The 27,952-nt window shown below is 39.8% G+C and overlaps 1 protein-coding gene across 2 annotated transcripts in view; it reads left to right on the top strand.

Annotated features, from left to right (window-relative positions):
• Nucleotides 1-27,952, top strand: part of LOC149242317 (protein RER1B-like) — a 56,629-nt gene that overhangs the window by 7,322 nt on the left and 21,355 nt on the right. The gene's annotated exons all lie outside the window — the stretch shown is intronic.

Raw genomic sequence — 27,952 nt, 5'->3', positions numbered from 1 at the left:
CAATTTTATCTTGAAATCACGATTTTTTGGCCTAGCCGATGTTTGTCGATTTTTACCAATATTTTGATGGGATCCTGATTTTGCCGATGTTTGCCGATTTTTACTGATATTTTCCCGTTTTTTACAATTTTTTGGTTTTCTGACCCTTGCCGATTTTATCCCGATGCCGATGTTCGTAACATTGATTTTTTGAATATCTTGGCTTTACATTTCAAAGCACTTGAACTTAGATTTTGGCATTGAAGCACAAAGTTTAAAGTTGTGGGGAATGGAGATAATGGACATCAAAGGCAAGCCTTTAGATGTATCAATTGGTGCCTTGAAATTGTGCATGGAGTCCAAGAAATCAGATTGGGGCCTTGAATGGATATGGATGAATTTAACTGGGCATTTTATTTTTAATGAGTCCCAATGAACAAGATTTCACAACCTAACATTTGAAATCAAAGATGGAAATGCTGGAAAGATTAAATCACATCCATTGATAAGCATTCACAACGAGAAATTAAGTGAATCAAATAACTAAGAGCTACATTAGTCAAAGCTACTAGTTGCAACAATATATGGATAATACAATCATTAAAACCATGCAATCTCACAAAGAAATATCAAGGAATTGACAACACAGTCACTTCTTGAATTTCTTTCTCAACATATAAACTCCGGGGATCGACAAAAGGATCCATGATTAGAATGTTTACTGAACGTATGTAGTCTATATTTATTGTCTAAAATGTCAAGCTTGAGATTTAGAAGAGGAGAGAAGAAATGGGAGACATGTGCAAACTTTAAGTCTTCACCAAAGTTTTTTTTTTTTTTTTTTTTTTTAACAGTAACGGTTATGGGTTGATTATATTCATCTTGGCGTGAATGCCGATATAACTGTTACAATGGAAAGCTCATTGCTTTGTTGCTGCTTTCTGCAGAGACTGAGAGTACAATTGAAGCTTGCAGAATTCCTAATTGCTAAAGAGTCCATGAATTCCAAATCAGTAATTTTCCCCCACTTGAAGATGCAGACAAATTTGTTTAATAACCAGCAATAAAACATGGCGAAGATCAGATTATGGGATTGGTTCCCAAGTTTCTTTTCCGTCCTTCAACTTAGTTCCGACAGGGAGGAGGACAGCTTTATTGGCTTCGCTGTCCGCCTCTTTGTTATGAATTCGCAGCACATGATAATATCTCAAGTTCTGAAAGTGCCTTTCCAATCCTTTAATTCTGGTTATCATTCTTGCTAACTTGAGATCCAAGACTGGGGAATTGGAAACCATGGAGTTGATGATGATCTGGGAGTCTCCTATAATATTGGCATCTTTTATGTTTAATTCTTTGAGGCTTTGGAGACCTTGGAGGAGGGCTAAAGCCTCCGCTTGGATGCTGGAGGCATAGCCAAGGCCCCAGGCAAAGGACTGGACTTTTTCTCCTGATGGATTTAGAACGATTCCTCCTGCTCCTGCTTTGCCCGGGTTACTCTTTGTTGCCTTATCAAAAAAGAGGGAATGTTTCTCTTGCATTTTGATCCAGCTTTGCATATCACTTTCAGATTTCCTTAGCTGCCAGTGTTTAATAGTAGGAATGTTTTTGTCTGCTGGCCGGATTTGAAGGCCGAGAGTCAATGCCCAAGCAATGTCCTGCTGACTCAAATTAGTGTCATCTTTAGTATCCACCAGGCATTCCTTAATTTGACATTTAATTTTATTTTCCAGAATCCTGTGATTGTGCTTTGTATCCCTGAAAGTCCTTCTGTTACGCTCAAGCCAAATCTGCCAGCTTGTGATCTTGGGGAGAATTGCCCACGCAGTTCTGATAACCTGGTTTTTAGGGGCAGGACCTGGATAATTGAGTGCCCAGGTAGAGAAGAGGCCTGCCGTGGTGCCGGGGAGCTTGAGACTTGGATGAGGGCTGAGGGAGGACCAGACTTGCTTGGAGTATGAACACTCGAGGAACAAATGAGCCGCTGTCTCAGCGCTTTCTCTGCAAAGCTGGCAGATGGAGGGTCCATTAATTCCTTTTTTTTGCAGGATATCGTATGTGAGTATTTTGGTGTGGCATAGCTGCCATGCGAAGAAGTCTATCTTCGGCAGAGATGGAGTACTCCAAACGCCGCGCCATGGAGCTGGGTCAGGTGGTGCGTAAGGAATCTCATTTAGCTTGTTATATCCCTGATCAACTGTGTAACCTTTAAGCCTCGTGCCCCATCCCTTCTGGTCTCTAGTTCTCCTGTTGATGGGCGTGATTCCATGGAGACAGTCGAGGAGCGTGTCCCATTCTTTTTCCAACTGCGCCGGTCCGTTGAAATGAATCCAGTCTGCCCAGAAGCCATCGTGCCACTTGGAGATATCCCACACCGTGCGCAGAGAGTTGCTGTCCATCCAGCTACGCAACGCGTTCAGGGTGGCTCTGGTTTCGATCGGCTGTTGATTCATTATACGATCGCTCCAGATCTTAATCTTTTTGCCACTACCAGGTATCCAGAATGAGTGATCTGTTATTAGATGAGCAGCTTTTGCGTGGAGCTTCAGAAAGGTCGAATTTGGCATTTGGATGGCGTTTTCTAGACACCTGGTGCGGGGGCCCCTGAAGTATTTCTTCCAGATTGCAATTTGAGCCCATCCCGGGTTGGGTGCAGTGATTTTCCAGAGGATCTTTGCTGCCAATGCCACGTTCTGTTGGCAGAGTTTTTTGAAATTTAAACCCCCTTCACAGAGCGGCTTGGTTATGATCTCCCAACTGATTAAAGGAATTTTTTTCCCATTATTTTTTCCTCCCTGCCAGAAGAATCTCCTGATGAATTCTTCCATTTTTTTGATGATAGTTACCGGAGCAAGGAGGGCAGTGAACTGGAATAGAGGGAGACTGTGTAGCACTGATTTGATTAATACTGATTTCCCAGCAGTGTTTAACCAAGTGTAGCCCCAAGCTTGGATTTTTGATTTGAATTTTTCCAACTGTGGGAGCCAGTCCTTACATGATAGATTTTTGAGGTGCACAGGTAGACCCAAGTAATTGAATGATGCCCAGGAAGAAGAGGCTGCAAAGCCCAAGCATCTAGAGATATCAGACAGCGCCCTTGGTGTAATGTTCCAACTGTAAATATGACATTTGCTCTTATTTACAACACAGCCTGTAGCTTTGCTGAGTTCATCTAATACCCCTTTGAATTTTGATGCAGAGGAGAGCGTGGCAGGGCCCAGGAGAAGTGTGTCGTCCGCGAACAGTGCATGGTTTATATTTTTTGCCCCTCTTGCGATGCACAGTCTGTTGATATCTTGATCTTGCATGCTTTTGTTTAGCAGGAAACTGAGGACGGAAGCTTGGATGACAAATAGCAGAGGGGATAGAGGGCACCCCTGCCTTAGTCCTCTCGAAGCTTTGAAGAAATCTGTGGCTCTTCCATTCACTAGTGGGGCGATCCATGGCTCCGAGATGCATGCCCGGATCCATTTGATGAACTTTTCTCCAAACCCGAATTTATTCATAACATTTAACAAAAAACTATGATTTACTCTATCAAATGCATTGGCTAAGTCGAGTTTGATTGCCATACCTTTCTCTTTTCGTCGAAGACTTGAGTGAATTGCCTCTTGGACGAGAAGGTAATTATCCACGATCTGCCTTCCTTGGATGAAGCCTCCTTGGTTCTCAGGGATTATTTTGGGAAGAATGGGCTTCAATCGATTTGCTATTATTCTGGTAATTATTTTGTACCCAATGTTACAAAGTGAGATCGGGCGAAATCTGCTGAAGGTGTTGGCGCCTTTTTCCTTGGGAATAAGGGCTAAGAAAGCAGAATTGGTGCTGCCTCCTATCTTCTGAGTGTTCTGAGATTTTTGCACCATTCTGAGCAAGTCCTTTTCTATAATCGGCCAGCAGACTTGAAGAAATCTAGCTGTGAAGCCATCCGGCCCCGGGGCCTTGTCCGGATCCATATCAAAAAGGGCTTTTTCCACTTCTTTGGTGATTTTGGCCTCAAGAGATTCCTTTGTTTGCTGATTTATTAAAGAGGGTACAACATCTAGCAGATCTGAGTTTTGATTCGGATCCTTGTCCTCACTATACAAGCTTTGGAAGTGTAAATACGTTGTTTTCTTTATATATTCAAAATCTTTATGAATAACATTATCTGCTTTGATCTCAGAAATAGAGTTATGGCATTTCCTTACCAGGGTTTGTTTGTGAAAAAAGGCAGTATTCCTATCCCCAACTTTGAGCCAGAGATTGCGGGATTTCAGCCTCCAGAATTCTTCTTCAGCTAGGCAGGCCCTGTGATAGCTTTGCTGCAAATGAGATTCCTGTTCAATCACCTCCTCAGTAATAGTGCCCTTCTCCATGCTCTTTTGGTGGGAATCCAACAAGATTTTCAAGGATTTTCTTTCTGTGGTCGGATTAGACAGTGTTTTTGCCCATCTTTTGAGATCCCCTTTTAATCTTCTGAGCTTTTCCTCCCATATATAGAAAGGCGAGCCTCTGACCGCCTGGTTCCAACTGTCCTTGACAATTTGCATAAAGGTTGGCTCCTTAATCCAAAGCGGGCTGAAGCGGAAAGGGATAGGGCCCAGGTCCAAATGGGCTAGAAGCTCAAGTTTAATGGGCTTGTGGTCCGAAATGCTATTAGGAAGAATGAGCATTCGAGGTTCTAGTCCTAGCAGCAAAAAGGAACTTTGAATAAAGAATCTATCTAGCCTGGCAGCTATATGGCCTGGGCCTAATCTTTTATTAGACCAAGAATACTTACCGGAAGAGGGTTTGATATCCAGCATGTCCCAATCCTGCAAGATGTCCTCCGCCCATTCCCTTGCTGGATCTCGTACTATGCTGCCTCCCCTTTTTTCAGAAGAATGAAGAGTGAGATTGAGATCTCCAGCTATTATGATATTCTCCATGTTTACCAAATCAGCTTGTTGTCTTATGGAATCCCAAAACATTTTTTTATCCCCAGCGATTGTTGGAGAGTAAACATTAAAAAGACAAAAAGTTTCCTTGGTGACTAAATTCTGCATTTTCAGCAGTAACCAATGGGTATTTCTGACCTCGAATATGACTGCAAATTTACTCATATTCCATACAGTGGCAATTCCTCCCGAGGCACCTCGGGCAGAGATTGCTCTTGCTTCACTTTTATACCAAATTTTCTTACTTGCTTGGATGAAGACAGTGTCTTCCAGCTTTGTCTCCTGGACCAGAAGGATGTCTGGGGTTTCTGTTCTAATTAAATTTCCGATTGCTTCTTCCTTAGTTTTGCTCCCCATACCTCTGCAGTTCCAGGAGATAATCTTCATTATTTGTGTTTCTGATGGGCTCCCTTGGAGCCTTGGATCTGACTTTTCAACATATTTGACTTTGGTGCCAACGGTTTTCCCAACTTTGGTTGATTGCCCTGTAGTTTTTCTCTGTAGGTTTCTTGTTCCCTTTTTTCTTTGTCTGTTTTCCATCCTCTGGTAGATCTTCTTACTTAGGTTTGAGACTCACCTATTTCCCCTTCCTCTTCTGATTCTTCTGTTTCAGGTTCTTCTTCCTCCCCTACTAGATTCTTTCCGTTGGGATCTTTGGAGGAGGGAGCGGGTTACCTTTTTCTGGAGGAGCTGAGTTTTGACCTTCAGTCTCCTGGACCATTTCTGTTTCTTTTTGGATCTCGATCTCCTGGGTGCCCTCTGTTTGCGAGCTCAGAGGATCGAATTTGTTTTCTGACGCAGTCTTTGTTGGAATCTGGTGAGTAGAATTCTGATGGTTCCCTTTGCCAGAAGGGCCTCCCTGTTTCTGAGTTTTTGGGTGAGCTTTGGATCTCTTGACTTGATTCCATCCGTCCTCCTTCCCTTGCGCTGTCTCGTTGCTGGAAGGGCAATCTCTGGCGAAATGCCCATAGACATGGCATTTCCGACATTTGAAGGGCAACTGTTCATAATCCAATTTCTGAAGGTGCGTCCAACTTCCGACCTTTAGGGTAATGGCCTCCGGTAACCCTTCCTCCAGATCCACCTCTACGCAAATCCTGGCGCAGTCATATTGATCTTTGTTGTTGGCTCGGTCTATGAATTTCCCCAGGGCGTTGCCAATATGTCTCAATGAATCCCAGTTCCAACAGTGAACCGGGAGATTTGGGAGCCTGACCCATACCGGGACTGCTTTGGGCACGTCGACTGTCGGATCAAAGTCTGGGGTCCAGTTGTTTAGGTACAATCCCTGAGGACCCATGAAATAGGGGCCGTTTTGGAAGATCAACTCCTTGTCTTCTTTAGATGTGAATTCAAACAGGAAAAATCCCCTTCCCAGAAAGTATGAGGTGACATTTTCTTTAATAAGCGGTGCCCAATTTCTGTTAACCCAGTTCTCGGTGGACTTTGGAGATGGCCATAAACCCGTAAACTGGCCGATGAGAGCCCGATCCGCTAACGACAATGCGACTTGGATTGGGGTTTCAGGAGGAAGGGAGATCACCGGGATTTCATCTAATTTTTTAACAAACTTCGCTGCCTCTGAAGTCCTCTTCTTTGGGAGGCCAGCCAGGAGCTGGGAGAAGGCCTCAGCTGGCGATCTCGGCGGGGGAGGCGGGGACTGAGGGGAGCCCAACCCCTCCATTGAGAAAGCTGGGGGGTCAGAGCCCGACAACATCCATTAACCGCAGCATGCAGAGGCTCTTGAACCTGGGTGCGAGTCCGATCTGAAGCGCTGGGCGATCCACGAGGCCAGCCACTGCATGCAACGCAGAGAGGCCGAGATGATCAGGCGCGCAGGGGCTCGCGGTCAGACACCGATCCGATCCTGAGGCTGCTGCACGAGGGGCCAGCCACTGCATGCAGCGCAGGGAGGCCGAGGAGAGGTCCGGGGCTGCATAGGGCGCGCGCAGGGTCGCTCAACTGATCAAGAAGAAACCCACAAAATGTTCAAGTCTTTACCAAAGTTGCCATCCAATCCATGCAATATTAAAATATCGAATCCTCTCTTACATGAGAAACTTTGTAGATATAGCCTTTGGTGCCCTCTCTTTCTTCGAGTGCAACCAACCTTGATTAAAAATTGTTCATGTGGATTGAGCACCCACATTCCTTTGGCTAGCACACCAATTCCTTTGTTCAATGCAATTGACCATTATTGTGTGGAGAAGTTTTGAGAAAAAATGGTAGCAATTTTATTGCCAACTACTTTGTATAGATCATTTATGGATGGGCGACATTAATTTTAACTATTTGAAGGCATAGGGATGATGGAATTGGCTTGTTGATTTGGCTTTGAGCATTTAATTTCACTTCTAAATTTGTGGGCAATTCTACTAACTCCCTTTATTTATTTCTTTGTGGAGCTTGCCTATATAGCTCTTGGGTATCCTCAAATATCTTTGTAGACAAAATCTTCGTCCTCCACGGTGCCAATCTTTGCAAAATCTTCATCCTCCATGGTGACCAATCAAAGATTGGTACTTTGAAGGACATTCTAGACGTAAATACCTCAATTTATGTCCTTCCAACTCACTAAACAAATTAATGAACTACAAGAGCTTCTTAAGTTTCAAGACCTTTAGTATGAACTAGGCGATTCTTTGCTCCTTTTCTAGTTTGATATTTGAGACCTATACCCCCAAAGGAAGGGATTTCTTGATGCTTTGGGTCACAACCTAACCTAATGATTGTGGGTCCTGCGGTTGATCCTAAGACATCAGACCTAAAATGCTTGAAATCTCTCGATGGTGGCCTCACCAATTCACACTTTGAGACCCCTTTTGTTTTTTCAAGTGTAGTAGATACAAGCACTAATTTTTGAAATATTGATAATTACTTCAAATGATGTAAATATGCTTTTAGCACTTACAATTTATCATTAAAGTAATTACACTTCAAGAATTCAACCATAAATGCACAAGGATAGTAGAGATCACAATACACAAAGGGAACACAAGATTTACCTTGGGAAAACCCAGCAACCTTTTCTTTAGAGAAAATCTTCAGTTCAACAAGAGATACACCTAATTCTGCTAGTCGATATGATGTCAAACTGACCTACAATGCTATGGTCAAACTTGGTCAACTTGGTCAACCAACCCTCTTGTCAAGTCAATCTTCTGCCCAACAATCTTGGTCCTCTTTGATCTGCCTAGGCTGAAATTCGGCCTCCCAGAATTTGCCCAAAAACTCAGCCCTGTTGCCTAGAATATTTTGCCCAGAATTTTGGCCCTACTCCTTAGAAACTGCTGCCCAGAAGTTTGACCTGCTGCCCAAAATATGCCCAGAAGTCACATGTGCGAAGTAGAGAGAGATATATATGCTTGAGATGAATTTGTCCTTCTTCGTCCTTGTTCTTCTTCGCTAGGATGCCCAAAATATGTCTTAATGGTGCCTTGTGGAGGAGGTCGAGTGCTCTATATATAGTGTTCTGCCTGTTCGAATGGGTGTCTCTTCACTGGGGTCCGACTTGACTTGAAGGAGGGTCGACTTGACAAGTTTGGAGCCAAAAATTCAAAATTCAAAATTTTCTCTTTTGATATTGACATGAAGAACATGTTTTATATTAATTATTTCAAGGGATAAACAATAAAAATGACATGATGAACATGTCTTACATTCTCATTATATATTTCAAGGACTAAAATATAAATTATGAAGACATACCATAGCTACAAAATTCAACAACTCCAAGGTCAATTGCTTGGGTGTTGAGCCTAATACTTTTAAGGCTAATACACTTGAAATGTCACACCATTACAGTCCTTCACCTTTTGATAACCGGGTTACTCGCCTTGAATCTCCATTTAAAACCTTGATACCTTGAGACCCTAATTTCAATGATCATACATTGGTTGTTTTTGGGTGAATTGAAGCCCTAACAAATAATGCTTTTGACATTTTGGCATGGAAGTGGGTCTCCTTGTTTTATCTAGAAAGATGGAAGCATTATGGGAAGTTGAAACTTTGTACTTCAAAGCAAGAATAGGAGTTTTGTGCTCCAAGGATACTTTTGCGCTTTGCTCCACAATGTTGGAGAGCGGGGATCTGCCTCCTAAATTGAATACTTGTCCTCCATGATAATTGATCAAACATTGGTCATTAGGGGGAGAGGGGATTGTCCTTAATGTTTGTGCCGGTTTATATCTTCAAGGGTCTCATACTTTCTTCCCATGTCACATCTCGATGCCTTTGTTTTGGAATGCATAATCACCTCCCTTTTATGTATGCTTTTGTGGACTTTAGGTCTTCTAGTGTTCAAAAGTGCATTCCTTATGGCATGCACTCATTTGATGGTGGGGTTGTAGGGCTTTCATAAAGTCCTCAACCATTCTCCCTTGGACCTTGGCAATCAGGAGAGGAAATCACCTTTTAGCTGTTGTGGGGTACATCTTTAAAGTCACTTAACCCTAGAGGTGAAAGTTGATTAGCTATGAGTTGACTCGTTTAGTCCTTGAGGTGTTCTGATTTGGACCTCAAATCTTGGTCTATGGACATGGGATTTGATCAACCCTTTTGCAATTCACTGAAGAATACCTATTGCTTCAAGGTACTTGGTCGCTTCCTAAGTGTATAAAACTTATATGCTTGTCTTCTCTGTTAATCCCACCTTTGGGACAATGATTCTTCTCCCTTTTATGGGATGCTTTTGTGGACTTTAGGTCTTCTTGTGCTTAAAAGTTCATTCCTTGTGGCATGTGCTCATTTGATGGTGGGTGTTAGGCCCCTATACTACTAGTGTAACCCCTTATTGTTATTAGTACAACCCCCTTATTATATTGTTGTACCCATGTAGTCCCCATATTGTTACTATTATGCCCCATCGAAGCTCACTATTGTTATTATTGTGCCCTTACATTATTATTGTTATGTCGGCTCTGATTATATTATGACCCCTTAGACTCCTATATATAGAAAGGAGGTCTTTTCATTTGTATCATCTAAGAATTGTTCAAGCGGAATTATAAGGCATTGATCTATCTTTTCTATTTTTTTGTGAGCTGGTTTCATAACATTTGGTATCAGAGCTTTTGGATTCTAGGGTTTCGTTGCTCCAAACAGGTCATCGTGGCATTTGTGCTATAACTTTTTTTCTACAACGTTTCAGACACTACAAAAAAACCCATTTGGGCCGAAATTGTTCTAAACCTCCGGTCCGAATTTCAGAGCTTTTCGCACTATATTTGTGGAGATATGATTTGAGGAAGTTGGCCTTTTTGCAGACTCCCGAATTACATTCCAAACAGGCGACCTGGGGAAAATAGTCATAACTTTTGTTTGGAGCATCAGATTGAAATTTCGTAAGAAGTTAAAGAAAGAGACGGACTGTAGTTTCCTGTGTATATTTTTCAGATCCTAAGGTCAAAATAGTGACACGTGGCACTTCATACAAGTTCGCTTTTCTGAAAAGGTATATAATCAGGTCATCTTGGGAGATTGTGCATAACTCTTTCTTGGAGAATATAAATTTGATCAGACTGGTGGCATTGGAAAGAGGACGCAGAGGGCTACTACAGGTCGCAATTTCAGAACTTAAAGATCCGAAAGTATAGAGTTACAGTCGTTTCAAGATTGAGCTCCTAAAATCAAGAAAAAGCGAGATGAGGAAGTTTGATGGCAAGGATCTGGTAAATTGGATACTACAGATGGAGAAATATTTTGATCTACATGGTGTACCACTATTACAAAATGTATGTTATGCATCTTCATATTTAGAACAAGATCAATTTTTATGGTATAAAGGGCTTTGTTCTCGTAAACAACTTGTTATGTGGTCAATTTATATGGAGGAAATTATAGCATATTATGAGAATACAAAGAGCAACACCTTCTTTAGAGCAACACCACAACAATTGGAAGAAAAAAGAGAAAAAAGGCTTTGTTACAAAGTGGAAAGCAAAATTATGACAACAAGGAATTCTACCCCTCACAACTATAAAGATGGAAGTGTTGTTTCTCCTAGCCTTCCACAACCTACAAGGGTTACACCACAACAATTGGAAGAAAAAAGAGAAAAAGGGCTTTGTTACAATTGTGATAGCAAATGCACTAAAGGTCATAAGTGTGCTGAGAAGAAATTATTTTACGTAGAGTATAAAGAGGAGGAAGAAAAGGATCAAGAAACATCAAAAGAAGAGGATATACGCCAGGACCCAACCCCAAAGAAAGAAGAAATGAATCCGACCATATCTTGTAAAACATTGACAAGAATTACCACTCCTCAAACTCTTAAGATAGAAGGACATATCAAGAAGAAAAAGGTTCAGGAAGTGAAAGATCACATCAAGAAAGAAGAAATGAATCCAACCATATCTTGTAATGCATTGGCCAGAATTACCACTCCTCAAACTATCCGGATAGAAGGACATATCAAGGAAAAAAATGTTCAAGAAGTGAAAGATCACATCAAGCATCAAGAAATGAATCCGACCATATATTGTAAAGCATTGGAAGAAATTACCACTCCTCAAACTCTCAAGATAGAAGGACATATCAAGAAGAAAAAGGTTCAAGCAGTGAAATATCACATCGAGCATCAACAACAAGTTCTCCAACTTTTAAAGGATAACACCACTTTGGTGCAAAATCGAATGAAACAACAGGTGGATCAACATCGTAGTGAAAAATGTTTTGATGTAGGTGATTGGGTATTTTTACTGCCACATCTCAAGCAAGCTATTTATGGGAAGGAAGTGTTGGCAGTACTACATGCACTTAAGAAATGGCGACCTTACCGAATGGGAAGACACTTCAAGGTAAAAATGGATCATGATAGTCTTAAATACTTTTTAGAACAACTATTATCTTTAGAAGAATAGAAAAAATGTGTCACAAATATGTTGGGTTATGACTTTGACATCATCTATAGAAAAGGGAAGCAAAATTTTGTTGCAGATGCAGTCTCAAGAAAGGATGAGGATGTGAAAGCATTGTTTTGTGCTATTTCTATTATCCAACCAGATTGGATAAACGAAGCAAGGGATGAATGGAAGAAGGACGAAGAAGTATGGCCACTCATTCAAAAGTTGCAGAAGATCTCAATTCAAACAATATTGCCAAAACTTGAAGAGGAAGGAAAAATCATATTGGAACCTGGAGCAGTCACGGAAACAAGAACCCGGCAGCTACGAAATCGATCAATTTCAAAGTATCTCATCAAGTGGAAGAACTTACCCGCTGAAGATTCCACGTGGGAGGACAAGAATTCTATACAGAAGCATCAAGAACCACTCAAGCGTTGAGGACAACACTTTTTGAAGGAGAGGGGCATGTTAGGCCCCTATACTACTAGTGTAACCCCTTATTGTTATTAGTACAACCCCCTTATTATATTGTTGTACTCATGTAGTCCCCATATTGTTACTATTGTGCCCCATCGAAGCCCACTATTGTTATTATTGTGCCCTTACATTATTATTGTTATGTCGGCTCTGATTATGTTATGACCCCTTAGACTCCTATATATAGAAAGGAGGTCTTTTCATTTGTATTATCCAAGAATTGTTCATTTGTGTAATGTAAAGGAGGTTTCCCCCTCAAAGAGGCTGAATTATAAGGCGTTGATATATCTTTTCTATCTTTTTGTGAGCTAGTTTCATAACAGTGGGGTTATACTTCTTAAATTCATCAAGACATTCTCTCTTGGACATTGGTGATTGGGAGAGGATAACCTTTTAGCTCTTGTGGGATCTATTTTTTAATTCCCTTCAAGCCTTGGAGGTGAAAGTTGATCTGTTACGAGGCTGACTCATGAAGCCAGGAGTCATTCTCATTCTACGAGCATGGGGTGTAATCAATCCAATTGCAACTCACTTAAATAACACTTGATGCTTTCAGGTAGTTTGGCCATTCTTAAATGTATTCATATATGCTTGTCTTCACTATTAAGACCACCTTTGGGAGACAGATTCTTATAAAAGGAGGTGAGTAGCTGAAAACTACTGAACTATGAAAATTAATGACTTAGAGGCCAATGTTTCCAAGTTGCCCATTCAACCTTGTTACGAGAAAACTCGTGGATGATTCAAGACAATTAACATTGCTGAATATTTCAGTGGCCCGCATATTCCTGTTCATGATAAAAATATGTGGTGCAAATCAACGTTCTTTTGTAGTTGGAGACTATAGTCATAACATGCAGCTTTGATCACCAACAGCTCCCTTCTTCTTGGGGGACATTGCCCCCCAGTCGGATGATGAGAACCTTAGATCTCTGGTTATTGTAAATGCATGCATGAAAACATTTGAAGCTTTGCAAGCAGCAACATGACATAAGATATATCCAATAAATCATTGAGGTGAAGAGAAATACTTCGGAACCTAATTAAAAATTGGCACCATGGCTGACCACAAGCCTTTTTGTAACTACATAGACTTTGCTGGAAACAAAACCAGTTGCACAAACATTGAAAACAAAAAATAATGCAAATGAAATAAAACTAATCTACTTCTCAAATAGAGCATGGGTTGAGTTCTAAGTCACATAGTTTGTTGGATTTCGTGTATGAAATTTGAAAATCAATGATTTTAAAGCTGGTGGATTAAATTTGTCTAAATTAGGGGAGCATCATTGGGTTTAAATAAACATGAATGGTATATTACTTGTTGTAGGTGAGCCACCATTTAATTAATACACTTGTGTATCCTACTTGAAATGGTTGTCGAATGGGATGCCATCAAATTTGCTCCTTGTTGGAACATGCTCTCCATCGAATGATTTCCCTCTGAATTTGCTGAAATATATGCTCATTATTGGTTGAAAAATGCAATGGTTCCGGGAATGGTTATTTGAATGCCTTGCAGGCTGCTAAGATGGTTGTCCCAGACTCCCAATACACCTACCAATTCACCCTTCCACAAACTGTTTCTGTTTGTTCACTTACCATGCACGTTGCCCTCTCGCAAAGTTATAAATATTATTTGAGGTCATTTATAATTTACATATGTTATATCCCTAGCTTTGGAATTGACATATACTGATTACTTCTGTATATCTATTTATATAATTATTATTACTGTACGCATTAATACGATATTGATATATTTATACTGCCAATATAATTGTATATCAATGTATGTTTAAAATTTAATATTCTATATAATTTCTATTAGCATAAGTCTTTTTTTCACATGGAAAAAAGTCGTAATTTATATTCATATTGAAATAAATTACATTTTGTAGATGCTTAGAGCATATGCAGATAACTGTCCATGAATTGGACGAGTGTACATAAAAAAGAATAAAAAATTACAGATAGCATCAAAGCCTATACTTTTCTGCCTTTCTTCTTCTCCACCCTACGCCAACCCTGTGAGTCAGAAGGGGGGACAATGATTGCCTGTGAGTATTCCTGCGTTGTCGCTGGTGGTTCTTTGTCGGATTCTGATCCTTCTGATCCATGGGTTCTTTTGTTGCCACAAGCATCCGGCCGTGGCGTTTCCTGCTGCCGAACATGGTCCTCCATTTGCGGGTCTGGTGCTTTTTCTTCATGTGTACCATTCTGTTCCATATTTATATCCGGTTCCTCTTGATTCACATTATGCTATGGCTGATTGTCCTCTTCTTCCAGCGGTTCTGTATTCTGCCACCCATTTGGTTTTCTTTGCTGTTTTTTGTTTCCTTTTGTATTCTTTCTGGTCAGTGGGCAAGAATTTTGAAGGTGCCTTGTTTGTCGGCAGCTACGGCATCTGAATGCTGTGTTTTCATAGTCTAGGGGCTGTATCCTCTCAGTGTTATTATAGAGTAATGATATCTTATCAGGCAGCCCCTGACTCAAGTCCACTTCAACGCAAATTCTGGCAAAAGTGTATATCCCTCGGCTATTTCTATCTTCATCAACTTTTAGGAGTTTCCCCAAGGAATTCCCAATGGCATATAAAACTGTGGGGTGCCAGAGATGTAATGGGAGGTTGTGAAGCCTCACCCAGACAGGTGTTGTTGTGATTTTCATAGTGTTTGGATCGAAATCAGCAAACCAAGGGGTAATAAAGAGACCTGCACTACCCCAAAACCATGGCCCCTCATTGATGATGCTATCCCTTTCTTCCTCTGTGTGGAATTGTACAATAAAAAACCCTTTTGAACATAGGTATATATTACATTCTGGAGTCCAGCGGGAATGTATCCATTGATGTAAAGCGTCTGATTTTGGCCAGAAACCATTGAATCTACATATTACAGCATGTTTTGTGAAATCAGAGTGTATTTCAGTTACCTCCGGTATAGTAACTTGGAGCATAGCATGTTCCAGTTTTTGTTCTACTATATGTGGCCCAGGTTGTTCTGGTGGTAACATTGGTTTGTCCTGCATCTTTCCCTTCCCCTTTACTGCATCACGAAAGGAGCCTGAGGTTTTTGAGCCAGAACCATTGCAGCCTCCACGCAGTCTTAGATTAAGGTATATGGTTGTATCCTGACAGATCCCATATTCCTGTAGAGTAAGATGGTCCTGTAAGCTACGCCCTGCACATATCAGGTTCTGGAGTCTTGTGGGAATTCCCAGTTGGATTTGTACTTTGTTTTTTAGCCCTTGTATGTTTGAATTTTTGCTGAGTCGCATGCAGCAGTGGCTGCCCCCTGTTTGTTTGATGAAGATCTGGATCCAATCTTTACCCTGGCATTCCCCTGTTTTTTTAATTTTTTCCATCCCATGGGGTTTCCAGATCTGGCTGTCCCTTGGTAATGTCTCCCAGGCAGAGCCCCATGGTATGTAGGTGCTCAGATCTACTTCATATATTGATAGAACAACATTCTGATATTCTGTAAAAAGGGTTTTTCCATCATACCTTAGATATAAGCTGCGTTCCGGCCTGAAGGCTCCATTTTTACTGAAGAAAAAGCCTCTGTTTATAGAAAAATCTGGGTTGGGCATTTTGTCAAACACTTGCCCCGTAACCTTCGAGGTTTCTGGCAGAAGTGGTTTTCGAAGCTGGTAATGGAAATCCAAGCTCCTAAGCACGCCCGCACTCCATCTCCTTTCTCTATGGACCCTGATAGTCACAATAACAATGACGACAGGGACTGCAATCATCGGATCTGGACAGAAACGAAAGAAGAACTCTGCCTTTATGCCCTCGATGGCTCTTCCCATGGAGTCGCCTGCCGCTTTTCCTTTCAAACCCTTCGAGGCATAGTCTCTCACATGGTTTCCGCAGTGATCCGCAATGACTTTCTCCTGAAGTCCCTTCGAACCGGCGTGTGCCTGCAAGTCAAAAATATCAGCGAGCAGGGAGGATGCAAGTTGAAACCCCCATGGATCGCGCTCAGAAGCGTGAACGGTTTTTCCCTTGTCATCAGTCAACCTTACGAGCCATGAGGCCTCAAAACCAGACGCACCCGTTACACAGGCCTTGGTTCCTTTGCCGTCCTGTCCATTAACAAACAGTGCCGCCATTTTTCGCCTCCAAAAGAAATCGTTTCCTTCTATTAGCATAAGTCATAATAAAAAATAAATGTTATGTATTTTAATGGCATATATATATATATATATATATTTGAATTCTTTAACTTGGGGAATTTTTGAATTGCATTGGTCCAAATTCGAATGCAAAGAAGAACCATGTGCTTAGGCTGAGTGCGTGGCAGATACCTACCATCCTAACCTATGCACAACACAAATTGGTCAAATAAAATAACATTGGTAATGGAACAGGCCTCCATTTTATCTTTGCAACAGCTCTGGCTGCAAATTGCTCTGGTTGCTGGATATCACTGAAAATATGAGTGTATGCATGGTAAATCCGGAAAAAGGGAAAACATGTTAACTTGCCAGGAGGATGGAAAACTTTTAAACGCAGAAGTTAGAACGCATCTGTGACTCTACATAATCAAACAAAGGGAGAAAAACTTCCACCTGTCTTTAGTCCATCTCTAGCTTGTGCATCTAGGATATCATCTCTTCTTTGATCATTTTTGAATTGCTGGTTGTTACCTCCAATGTTCTCATTCTATTATCTCTATCTTTAGGCTAGCTCCCCTTTAGCTCAAGGGGGAAATCCCCAAGGCAATCTAAGTCCAAGAAATACATATTGAGGTGGCAACCAAAGGACTTAGGGTAAATTGATTATGGAGTTTTGATTGTAGTGAGTGAATTTCTAGATTTTCACATGCAAGATTCGATCCAATTAAACGATGATAGGCACTGATGTTTCTTTGACTACAAGCAAATCTGATATAGAATAAGATGGAAATTACAGATTTGCAAAACAGAATTGTTAGTCTAAGTTAAGATGGGTAAATGAGAGTCTATTTGAAATTAAAAGTATTCTATTGGAAATTTTCAGATTGTAAACCAGAAAATAAAAGTTGATTTTTATGTGTTTTTTGGTGGTTGAAAGAGGATGACAAATGCCTATTTTCCAGATTGGGTGAATGAAGTCAAATGGGCCTCTAAGAGAGCTGTTTTATCAAAGTACTAGTCTATAACAGCAGTAAATGGCATGCTATAACAGCCCTAGAATGGCTGGACATTTCTACCCAAATTGTAAAGGAAAATGCCTAAGAAAGATCCATTCTCAAGCTACTATCTAGGGTATTACTTACTAGGAAATTAATATATGCAAGAAAACATGCAATAATTCATTTCCTTAACAAAAAAATAAAGGAACTAGGGAAAGAGAGGAACCATCACACCTCATTCACTTCCATTGTGGCTAATAAACCCTACACTTTGGCACCAATAAGTGGCTTTGCCATTTACATTGTTCAAGATGACAATCCAACCATTAGCATCAACAAGAAATTGCCTCACATGAAGAAGAAGCACCATTATATTCATTGAAATCCTTCACAATAGCCTGGAGCAATGTAGTCTCCAAAAATTACAGGGATTTTGAACAACCACTACAAGTGGAGGAGTCTCAAATATATAGAATCTAAGCTCAACGACCTCCACAATAGAGCAATTTCTACGAAAATGCTAGATATATTTTAGGAAAACACAATTAACATTATCCTCCAACTAACTTGAGAAGACATGTCAAACAACTAATAAAATAGGTGGACTAATGCTACATGCACAACCTCCAAGCAATGAGAGCTCAATGAGGTGACAAGTAATGAATAATTTCTCCCTTGGAGTATTTTATTTACTTGTTGGAGATTTTGACATGGCCTCTCACTTAAATTGAGGGCCACATTACATTCTGTTGTTTGTGTATCATTCTGTGCATGAATGACATGGTAGGGGATTCATAGGTCTTTATACAGTTCCTATTCTTCATAGGTTTAAGAACAAAAAAAATGAAATATCTTTAATGGTTTGAAAGGCCTCACATTGAGTTTCTCCCATAATACATTTTCAGATTCAGGAAGGCCTGGGAGGAAAGACTGTGTGTCTTATTTATTATCTTTTTTTAATCATAGAAATACTATCAGATTCCTCTTCCCCAATGTTTTTATCCAAATTATTATCAGATTCAGAGCAATCTGGAAGGAATGGTAGTATGTCTGAGCTATCATTTTTCCCCAGCATAGGAATGCTATAAGACTAGTCATTTGTTCCTTTTAACAAATTCTAGGAGAAAGGAGAGAAGGCCATCATCGCTGTTTTCAAAATCTAATAAGCATCATATACATGATTTTTGGCAGTGCTAGAATTCTTGATGGAAGTTGAAAGGCCCATGTTGCAGTCAGTGTCTTCATGATGCCGTTCTTCTAGCACATATGCTAACTGCTGAAAAATGCAGTATTGCTGCTCATTATGGGGAGGTTCACACGCTTCTCACCAAAATTTAAATGGAACAGCGTGTTGTTGTTTTTCTTTAGGAAACCAACCAGCATCAGAGTTTTCTTGGACAACTGCAATTTGACCCTTCACAATTTCTCAAATTTCTTTACTGAGGAACAACAACCTATCCATTATTTTGTCAAGTAGCATAGCCATTTTATCAAGCCTTTCGGATGAATTGATCTTCATGACATGCCTCTTTCTGCATCTTGAATCCTGCCATTTGGAGTTGCCAGGTGAGGTCTTTTTATTTCTTTATCCACTGCTGTCTTCTCTCATCAAACACACAGAGAACAAGGAGTCTTAATTCAAAACAAAAACTGGACTTTGTCCATTGATGGAGTTACCATATGAACCATAGCATCTGCAAAAATCTTGTGCTCATAAAAATATTTGGCTGGAACTGCAGATACAGAGACTAGATTTGTTGGACCTCAACAAGGATGCCATTTAATTGTTGTCTCCCGAGCACAAACTTGAAAAATGCAGACCATGAAGAGAAGCATCTCATGAAGGTTCCCTGAAAGGAAGTGCAGAACCTCTCTTACTTTGGTGCTGGTGCATTAAAGCCCAAGGGCAATATTCCTCAAATATTTTGGATATATCTTCAAACCATTCAAACTTAGATTTGGTATTTTAGCACAAAGGTTAAAGTTGTGGCGTATGGAGATAATGGACATCAAAGACGAGCCTTTGCACAGATCAGCTCCAGTGGACTGGTGTCTTAAAAATGGCCTATGGAGTTGAAGGAATCAGATTTAGGGTCTGGAGCAAATGTGGAGAAAGTGGAGAAATCAATGGGGCACTATGTTTTCAATGGATCTCAAGGAAGTAGACGTCACACTAATATTTAAAATCAAATTAGTAGTTGGGTATATTAAACCACATCCATCAATATTCATAAACAACAAGAAATCAAGTGAATCAAATCATTTACAGATACAATGAATAGAGCTGCTTAGCTACAATCAAGTCTTAACAACACATCCATTAAAACCATTCAAACACATAAAGAAACACCAGGGGATTGACAACATAATCTCTTCTTCAATTTCTTCTTTCAGATACAAATTTTGGGGATCGAGAAAAGGATCCACGAGTAGAATGTTAATGAAAGTAGTTCCTGCAGCCTATAAGTACAGTCTAAAATGTTAAGTTTGAGATATATAGTGGGTGGGGTGGGGAGAGAATGACAGACATTTTCAGAATTCGAGTCTTCTCCAGAACCAACAGTAGAGCCATGCAATACCAAAAGATTGAACCCTTTCCTAGATGAGAAATTTTGTAGGTACAGACTCTTGCACTCTCTCTTGTTTGTTGCAGAATGCCCCTTGAATTAAATACACGAGAGATAACTTCTTTGTGTGCAACCATCCCTGATTAAAGCCTGCTTCCTTTGGTCGGCTTGACAATTACTTTGTCCATTGCAATTGATCATCTTCGTGCAGAGAAGTTTCGAGAAAACATGGGGGCAGTTTATTGCCAACTACTTTTTTGTGCACCATTTATGGGAAGGGATGGGCATTATTAATTTCTTTATTTAAAGGCAAGATGATGATGGATCCAACCTGCTGATATGGTTATTTGCTTCTGAGGACAAATCCATGGACAATTCCACCAATCCTCTATATTTGTTTCTTTCTTGGGCTTGCCTGCACAACATGTGTACCCTCAAATACCTCTCCAGGCAGTATTATTGTCCCCCATGGAAGACAAATTGAAGATTGGTCATTCAAAGGACCTTTATGTAGATATCTCAAGTTCCTGTCTTGCAACTTGCCAAACAAATCAACAAACCAGAGGAGTTTTCTAAGTTTCGGGACCCCAAGTGAAAATTGGCAGATTCGTTTCTTCTTTACCATTCGAGTGTCTAAGATTTACATTCTTGGAGGAACAAACATCCAAAGACGCCGAGAATTCACCTCTTCACACTTTGAGACTACATTGGGGCTAATTTTTGTGAAATCCCTCGACATACCTCTTCACACTTTGAGACTACATTGGGGCTAATTTTTGTGAAATCCCTCGACATTGCACTCCTTCACCTCTTGATTACTAGAGGTAGTCCACGCCTTGAATCTCCAGTTAGAACTTGATGCCTTAAGACCCTAACTTTAGTAATTGCATGTTAGGGGTTTTTGGACAAATAGAAACTCTAAGCAAATGAAGTTTGCAAACTTTGATGATTGCATTGGGTCTCCTTGTTTTATCTTGAAAGATGGACACATCATGGAAACATTGTTGATGTTTGTAGCTTGGACAGATACTTCTATGCAGGCCTACGTGTCTAGGCATGCAGAAGTTGCCCAAAGTTTTCTTAGGACACTTGCTCAAGTATTAAGTTGCTATTGTAACTTAGCTTAAGTCTAACTTAGGAAAAGTACATAATTAATTATGTTGGCTATTGAGCCAAAGAAACTTAGGAAAAGTAAAGTATTTGCTTTAGTGATTATGTTTTAATCTCAAGTGAGGTGAGATCTAATCTCGACCATCCATCACTTTGGAGATCAGGGTTAGGGATTTAGCTCAATGTAAAGTTATAAAAGCAAGGCCAAGGAGAGGAGAACTACACAACATATAGCCATATAGAGAAGGATTTTCTCAAGTGAGAAGTGAGATACTCAAGTGTGTCGTGTTTGAGGAAGGTGTAGGGGTACAACATTGGAGATCTAGATCAACCAAGTAAATGAAGTCCAAATCTAGTGCTTGATCAGCTGGATTAGATCCAAGGTATGTTGTAAATGTGTTTTCCTCAATTGAGCCATTATCCTAGGACGAGCTCAAGTAGGTTTAGATTATTTAGTTAATGAAAAACTATTGATTGTGCAGAATTTGTATGTGTCACATGTGATTGAGATTAGCTAATATTTTTGCTTCCATTGAATAACTGTGTTAACAATCTAGTTGTGCTTTTATTTAGTAGATATGTGATAAATCTATTAGGAACTAATTGCTGGGTGTTAGGTTCACAATTTAACATGGTATAAGAGCGTAAACTTTGAGAAACTGATGTCAAGGTGTTCGTATAAGCATTGTTGGGGTCAGGTTAGGCCACGATTGTATGAGGCGGTTTTTTTTTTTTATAATTATTATTAAATTTAGATGTTGCACAGAGGTTGAGTTCATTATTTGTACCTAATTTGAGGAAAAGCAACTGTACAGTGGTACGATGCACTGGCTAGTAATGGTTGAGAAATCTTGTACAAAACTGAGTGAGTTTAAACAAAAAGAAATGTATTATTTTTTCTTTAGATGTAAGGGCTAGCTAATGGCAACGCTACAAATTGAAAGGTGACGACGAAATATTTTTGGTGTGGAAGACAAGATTTTCTAGTCGACAAACCACAAGGGCTTTGCATGGAAGACTATAGTTGTCGAAGTTTGCAGCCAGAGGACGTAGGCTCCAGGGTAGTTGCAGGAACCAAGGAGTAAGAGACATGAAGGTTGATGCATGCGAAGAAAAGGAAGAAAAGTTGATGACTAAGTGGGTCGCAAGGGAACCTATCCGAGGGTGGTTGACAACCCATGGGCTATCAAGCCTATTGGCAACAAGGTTTGCAGGCACATCAGATCGAACAAAGGTCAACACACATGTTGGGGGCAAGAGTAGTTGGTGTAGGTGACAAGCAACCGCAAGCAGTAGGTCGCAAGGTTGATAGAGAAAAAGCAGTAGACTGTAGTCGCAGAAAACCATGTGAGTGGGGGCAGCATTAAATGTTGATCGGGACAATGCCAAAAGGGTAAAAGACAATATACTGAACAGGGACGCGTGGTCAAATCTTGCGAGGGTCGACATGTCATTGATTGCAGAAGGTGCTGCACAGGGTCGAAGCTTGAGAGGTTGCAACCATCAGCAAGATAGTTCACGAGGTTCTCGATCATTGGGTTCGACAAACAAAACAAAATAACTTGCCTAGAGTGCTGTTGGAGGAGTGGTTGCAGGGTGAGGAATAGAGATGCGGTGTATAGAGCCGAGCCACCAGTAGTTCGCATGGAAATTTGGTCATGCTGTAGGGTAGCAAGAGTTGAGCGAGAGACGAGACTAGCAAGAGTAGGTGTAGTTAGGCGACAACCAAATTCATAGTTGTTGGAGGTGTGCAACAACACAGGAAACAACGATTGTTGTTGCAATTCAACGAGAGGTGGGTCGAGGCTGTGTTGCGAGTAGAGCTGCTAACAACCAGACAGGCTGATAATAGAGTGCCCAAGCGACGTGAGCATGTTGCAACCATTGTGATTGGTAGAGGTCAACCCTCATAGGGAGAGAGGGAGAGTGTACCATTCAAGGGATTAGAAACATATTTGGGTGCCTAAAGGACCAAGCAAGTTTTTTAAGTTGAGATTAGGTCAAGATCACTGTAGTGGGCCTTTGGTTTGAAGACAAGTTGAATGGAGCCTCAAATTTCTTGCCTTAGAAAGCTAGGGCCATCTTATTTCTCATGAAAATGAACTGTGGGATATTGTTGAGAGGGTGATCTCGAAGCTGACAGATGCCAATGAGAAGGCTACTCTAGCAAAGAGGGAGATAAAGGCACAAAGGGTACTCTTGGATGCGGTGAAGGACCATTTGATCTCTCACTTGTCTGAGAAGAAGTTAGCCAAGGAGATGTTCAATGCTTTGGTGGGTTTATACTAGAGCAAGATCGTTAACACGAAAATGATATTGAGGGACAAGCTTTGGTCTACGTAGATGACTAGATCTGACACAATGACAAGTTATTTGATGAAAATCACTTAGATTCGTGATCAACTTGCAACAGTGGGAGAAAATGTGGATGGCACAGAGTTAGTAAACATGGTGTTGAACGATTTCCTAGAGACATGTGATCAGTTCGTTAAAGTTATGCTTGAGAGAACTAGCTCTCATTGGAGAGGCTATGAGATGATTGCATCCAGGAGGAGATGAGGGTGCAGTCAAAGGCCAAGGCCAACAAGCCAGAAGATGACGAGGACCCGGCTCTTGTTGGTAACAATGAAGAGCAAGGAAAAAAGTTCAAGCAAGGGTGAGGAGTTAGTCTCATAGTTGAAGGAGGAGGAGGACTTGACTAAGGTCAAGTGTTTTGCTTCTCATAAGACAGGACAATATGCTTCATATAGTGTCCAAAGAAGGGCAAATTGGGTACGCAGTCAGTTGCAGCCGCGTTGGCAAAAGCTTAGGTGGAAGAGTTTGCCAAGAAGTTTGAATTTGTCATTCCTCGAACACCATACCATTTTGTTCGTGGCTGCTAGATAGTGGAGCCACACAACATATGACAGGAGCATGAGAGCTGTTTGACAACCTGGTAGAGTGGGACTCAAAGTTGCATGTGGGGTTTGGTGTTGATACCAAACATACACTAAAGGGAGTTGGGATAATGATATTCCAACTTGAGTCAGGAAGTAGAAAGTGAAGGACATGCACTGGTTAGACCTGTGGGATCTAGCTTAGACATTGGTCATGTCATTGGGGTTAGAGAGGGAAACTTGTATAGGCTAAAGGGAAAGCCTATTTGAGCAATGACAAGAAGTAGAACGATGATATAGAACACAGAGTAGGAAGCTACGAAGGTTGAGTAGTTCAGAGGGAGTCAACCTTGAGGTTTAAGTGGGAAGGAGCAGTCAATAAATCTTTTGTTAATTTTAGATAACAATGGTATTTTCTATGGTTGCAACAATTACTTCAATGTCCTTTTATAAGCCCAATGGAAATTCCAATTTAATTTCCAATAGCTATCACATTAACCATTCACATTAATAGTAACTGTAGATAGAACATAAACAAAAAAATCCAGAAGACAAGCCAAGACAAGAGGACACCAAAATTTTGGCTAATGCTAGGGACAAACCTCATAAGGGGGAAACCCTTAATCATTCTTATCTATTATCAATTGTTCAACATAGAGTATCTAATAATGTACAATGATGAAGTCAAAGTCAAAGTTGACTTGATGAAAGATGATCCAAAACACTGTCCAAAACAACCTTGTCAAAACAACAATATTCTGCTTCCAGTCAACAACAATCAATCAACCCTAACCAGAAAGTCAACGGTGGTTAAAGCAACAACAAACAATCCTCTTGGAGTTGGGTCAAACCTAGTCTAATTAGGCCTCTTTCTAGTCAAAGTCAGCCCAAAACAATGAAGAAAACAACAGTCAAATTCAGTTAACCTAAAGTCAACCTTGCAATGAAACATGCTTGTGGTCAATGCAAGTCAAAGTGCCTAGAAAATCTCGGTTTCTGTGCCAATAAATGCGGCCTGTTGAAATAGAGTTTACCCTCTAAAAATCACAATCAAAATTTGTCAAAGAAGCCTCAGTGAACATTGGTCAAATTTCGTTGAAATAGAAAGTCAACGCCCAATTAAACTGCCTCTTGAAATCTGCACGTGTGAGAGAAGAATAGGTTGCTTGTGATTTGTATGACCCAATCAGATGAGGAGAGAGAAGAATGATGTGTTGTGATGATGCCTAATCAGGTTTGAGATCACTCTTATTTATATGTGTTGGAGAAGGGTTAATTTGTGCAACTTGACCCCAAGCCGACCTTGACAAATGCATATGTGTGGGCTTCACTTCAAAAACATATTTCTCCTTGACCGATTCAGTGATCCTTAGGTCAATTTTGGTTCTCTCGAAAAGAGGAATTCAATGCAATAATCATCTACATCTAATGAGCTGTCCAAAGTGGAATTTGGCCCTAGTTGCACAATTTAACACTCCCTCTCAACTAGGGAGAATTCCACCTGCCAATATCTAACCATCGATCATCATGTCATCCTGTCGCCATGTACCATGTCTGCATTTCAGCATCTCTGCTGAAAATTGATATAGATAATAAGAAGGATTTCGAGAGTGAGTCACAAGACCTTGCCACTCTCCACTGACAAAAGTCAATCCACATAACTAGGGGTATAACCCCAATGAGACTTGATCTTGAATGATCAAGTTGTTGAACATCATGCATCCGAGACATAGGGAGTACGACAGTACACGATGCATCCATCTGTAGTGCTATGGTCCCTAACCACTTTTCCCAACTCATTGGTCAAATGAGAGGTACTTCCCAAGAGTCCCAAACTGTAAGGGCAGGATGTGTAGTGACGAAATTGTAGCTTGTTGTGCTTTAAATGTAGAATACACAATGTGTTGTTGTAAGATGAATAGTATAATGATGAATGGATGTTACAATGAGGGCCTGCTTATATACCTTAGGAATGTGTCCTTTCATGATTGGGCATGTCTTTTAAACACGCCTTTTCATTTAACTAATGACTATTAAAATAATCACTACTTTGATTATTTATTATTTATATTTATTTGCATTTATTTTATTTATATAAATTATATTCATAACATTGCCCCTCTCTTCAAAAAGCTTTGTCGTCAAAGCTTAATAGTTGACAATTCCCTTCACTTGTTCACATCATTTATTTAAACGTGTAAATGGTGCAATTAGGCTTATCCATTTCTTCTTGCTTTTTTTATTATTTATAATTATGTATTTATATAATATATTTATTTATGGTTTTTTGTTTTTGTTTTTTCTTTTAAATTTAATTAACTATATAATTACTTATATAATTTCAAATATAATTAATTAATTAATTAATTAACAGTGTAATTCAATTATAAGAACTCATATAATTTTTAATGTATATATAAGAATTTATAATTAAATTAACTCTTAATTAGGGTTCGAGGGTCACGAGGAGATGATTGGGACCGGTTGTGACTGTTGACGTTTTGGGTGCTAAGCTGCAGCCTGTCCACTGAAGTTGCATTATCTTGTCCCTATGACCGAACTTGTATATACACGTAGACACACTGTAGTATGCTAGCTTGAGCGACCTGTTGTTGTCAATCAAGATATTCCCCGACTTGATGTCAGTGAATATGATCCACCTTATGCAAATAATATAGCTGTTACCTATTAATAGTTTTAATAAATTAATGAAATAATATCATTATTTTAATTTTTTTTCAAAAACTAGCTGTTTAATATAGCCATTACATTTTAATATTTTAATAAATTAATAAACTAATATCATTATTTAAATATTATTTTCAAGAACTAGTAATATTTGGTTTTAATAAATTAATTTAAATATTATTTTTCAAAAACTAGCCGTTTAATATGGCCGTTAACTATTAATATTTTTAATAAATTAATGAAATAATATCATTATTTAAACATTTTTCAAAAACTAGCCGTATAATATAGTCGTTACTTAATAATATTTGTTTTTAATATATTAATAAATTAATATTATAATTTAAACATTATTGTTCAAATATAGCCGTTACTTGAAATTATGTCTCTACATTGCTCTCTATTTAAGCCTTTGCCATGGTTTGCATCTTCATCTGGTTCTAATGATGAGCCACACTTGTTGGTTCGAAACGCGCCGGCCAAAAAATTCTCTCATATGATTTCTACCAAAAGACTTTGTTTAAATCATTGACACAATTGACTCTTGTAAACCCTCGCGCGCCAAGCTCATGAGAATGCTCAATGGCGAGCCTTTTGCCACATAGGGCATCACTTCCCATAAGGACCATTCTGCGATGAAGGAACAATGATCTCTCAACACGTTGGGATGTCTGAGGAGCATCAATGTTCGACATTCCTCCACATGACTACTAATCACTCTCTCTCTTAAGTTACTCCTAATCATGATAACTTCATCTCTGAAATTAAAATTATACGTATTGTCCTCCAGATGTTGTTTGATCTGATGCCATGTGAATCTGGAACTCCATATAATTTGACCAGTGAGAAAATCAAGTTTTCAGTTTGGTTGGCGATGATCTTGTATGTATCGAAAAACAACAGTGTTCTATAGAAATGTAAATGTTGTGAGATAGTCTTCGCTCTCGTCATATCCACTTTCATCGATTCTGAAATGAAGAACGTTCTCTCCACGCCATTCATTATCTAATTCACGTATATTAATATTCTTTGAAAAACTTTCGATTCTGACATGAACGTTCTCAACATTAGACCCGACGGTCGACAGTACAACATTATTATTAAACCTCATAGTCGACACCAAATGATCACCTTCAATTCTGCGCATTTGGGGTGTTGTACCCACTGTTGAGCTTTGTAGAGTAGGAGGAATAATTCTTCCATTTATTTAAGCTTCTGCTTCCACAGTTCTCATAACAGCGAAGACGAGTTCCCTCAGATGTTCGTTATGGTAATTTGTATACATGTTTCGATCTTCCTCTTCCATTGTTTCCAAACGAACTAATTCAAATATATAAGAATCAACTGCACTCTCGAATCTATCTTTACCCTTTTGTG

The sequence above is a fragment of the Pinus tabuliformis genome, chromosome 8 (assembly GCF_031772625.1).
Source record: "Pinus tabuliformis cultivar Carrire ecotype Pingquan chromosome 8, CPIR1, whole genome shotgun sequence".
Classification (NCBI taxonomy): Eukaryota; Viridiplantae; Streptophyta; class Pinopsida; order Pinales; family Pinaceae; genus Pinus; species Pinus tabuliformis.
Note: the sequence above shows the minus strand (reverse complement) of the source record. Positions and strands in the feature narration are given on the sequence as shown.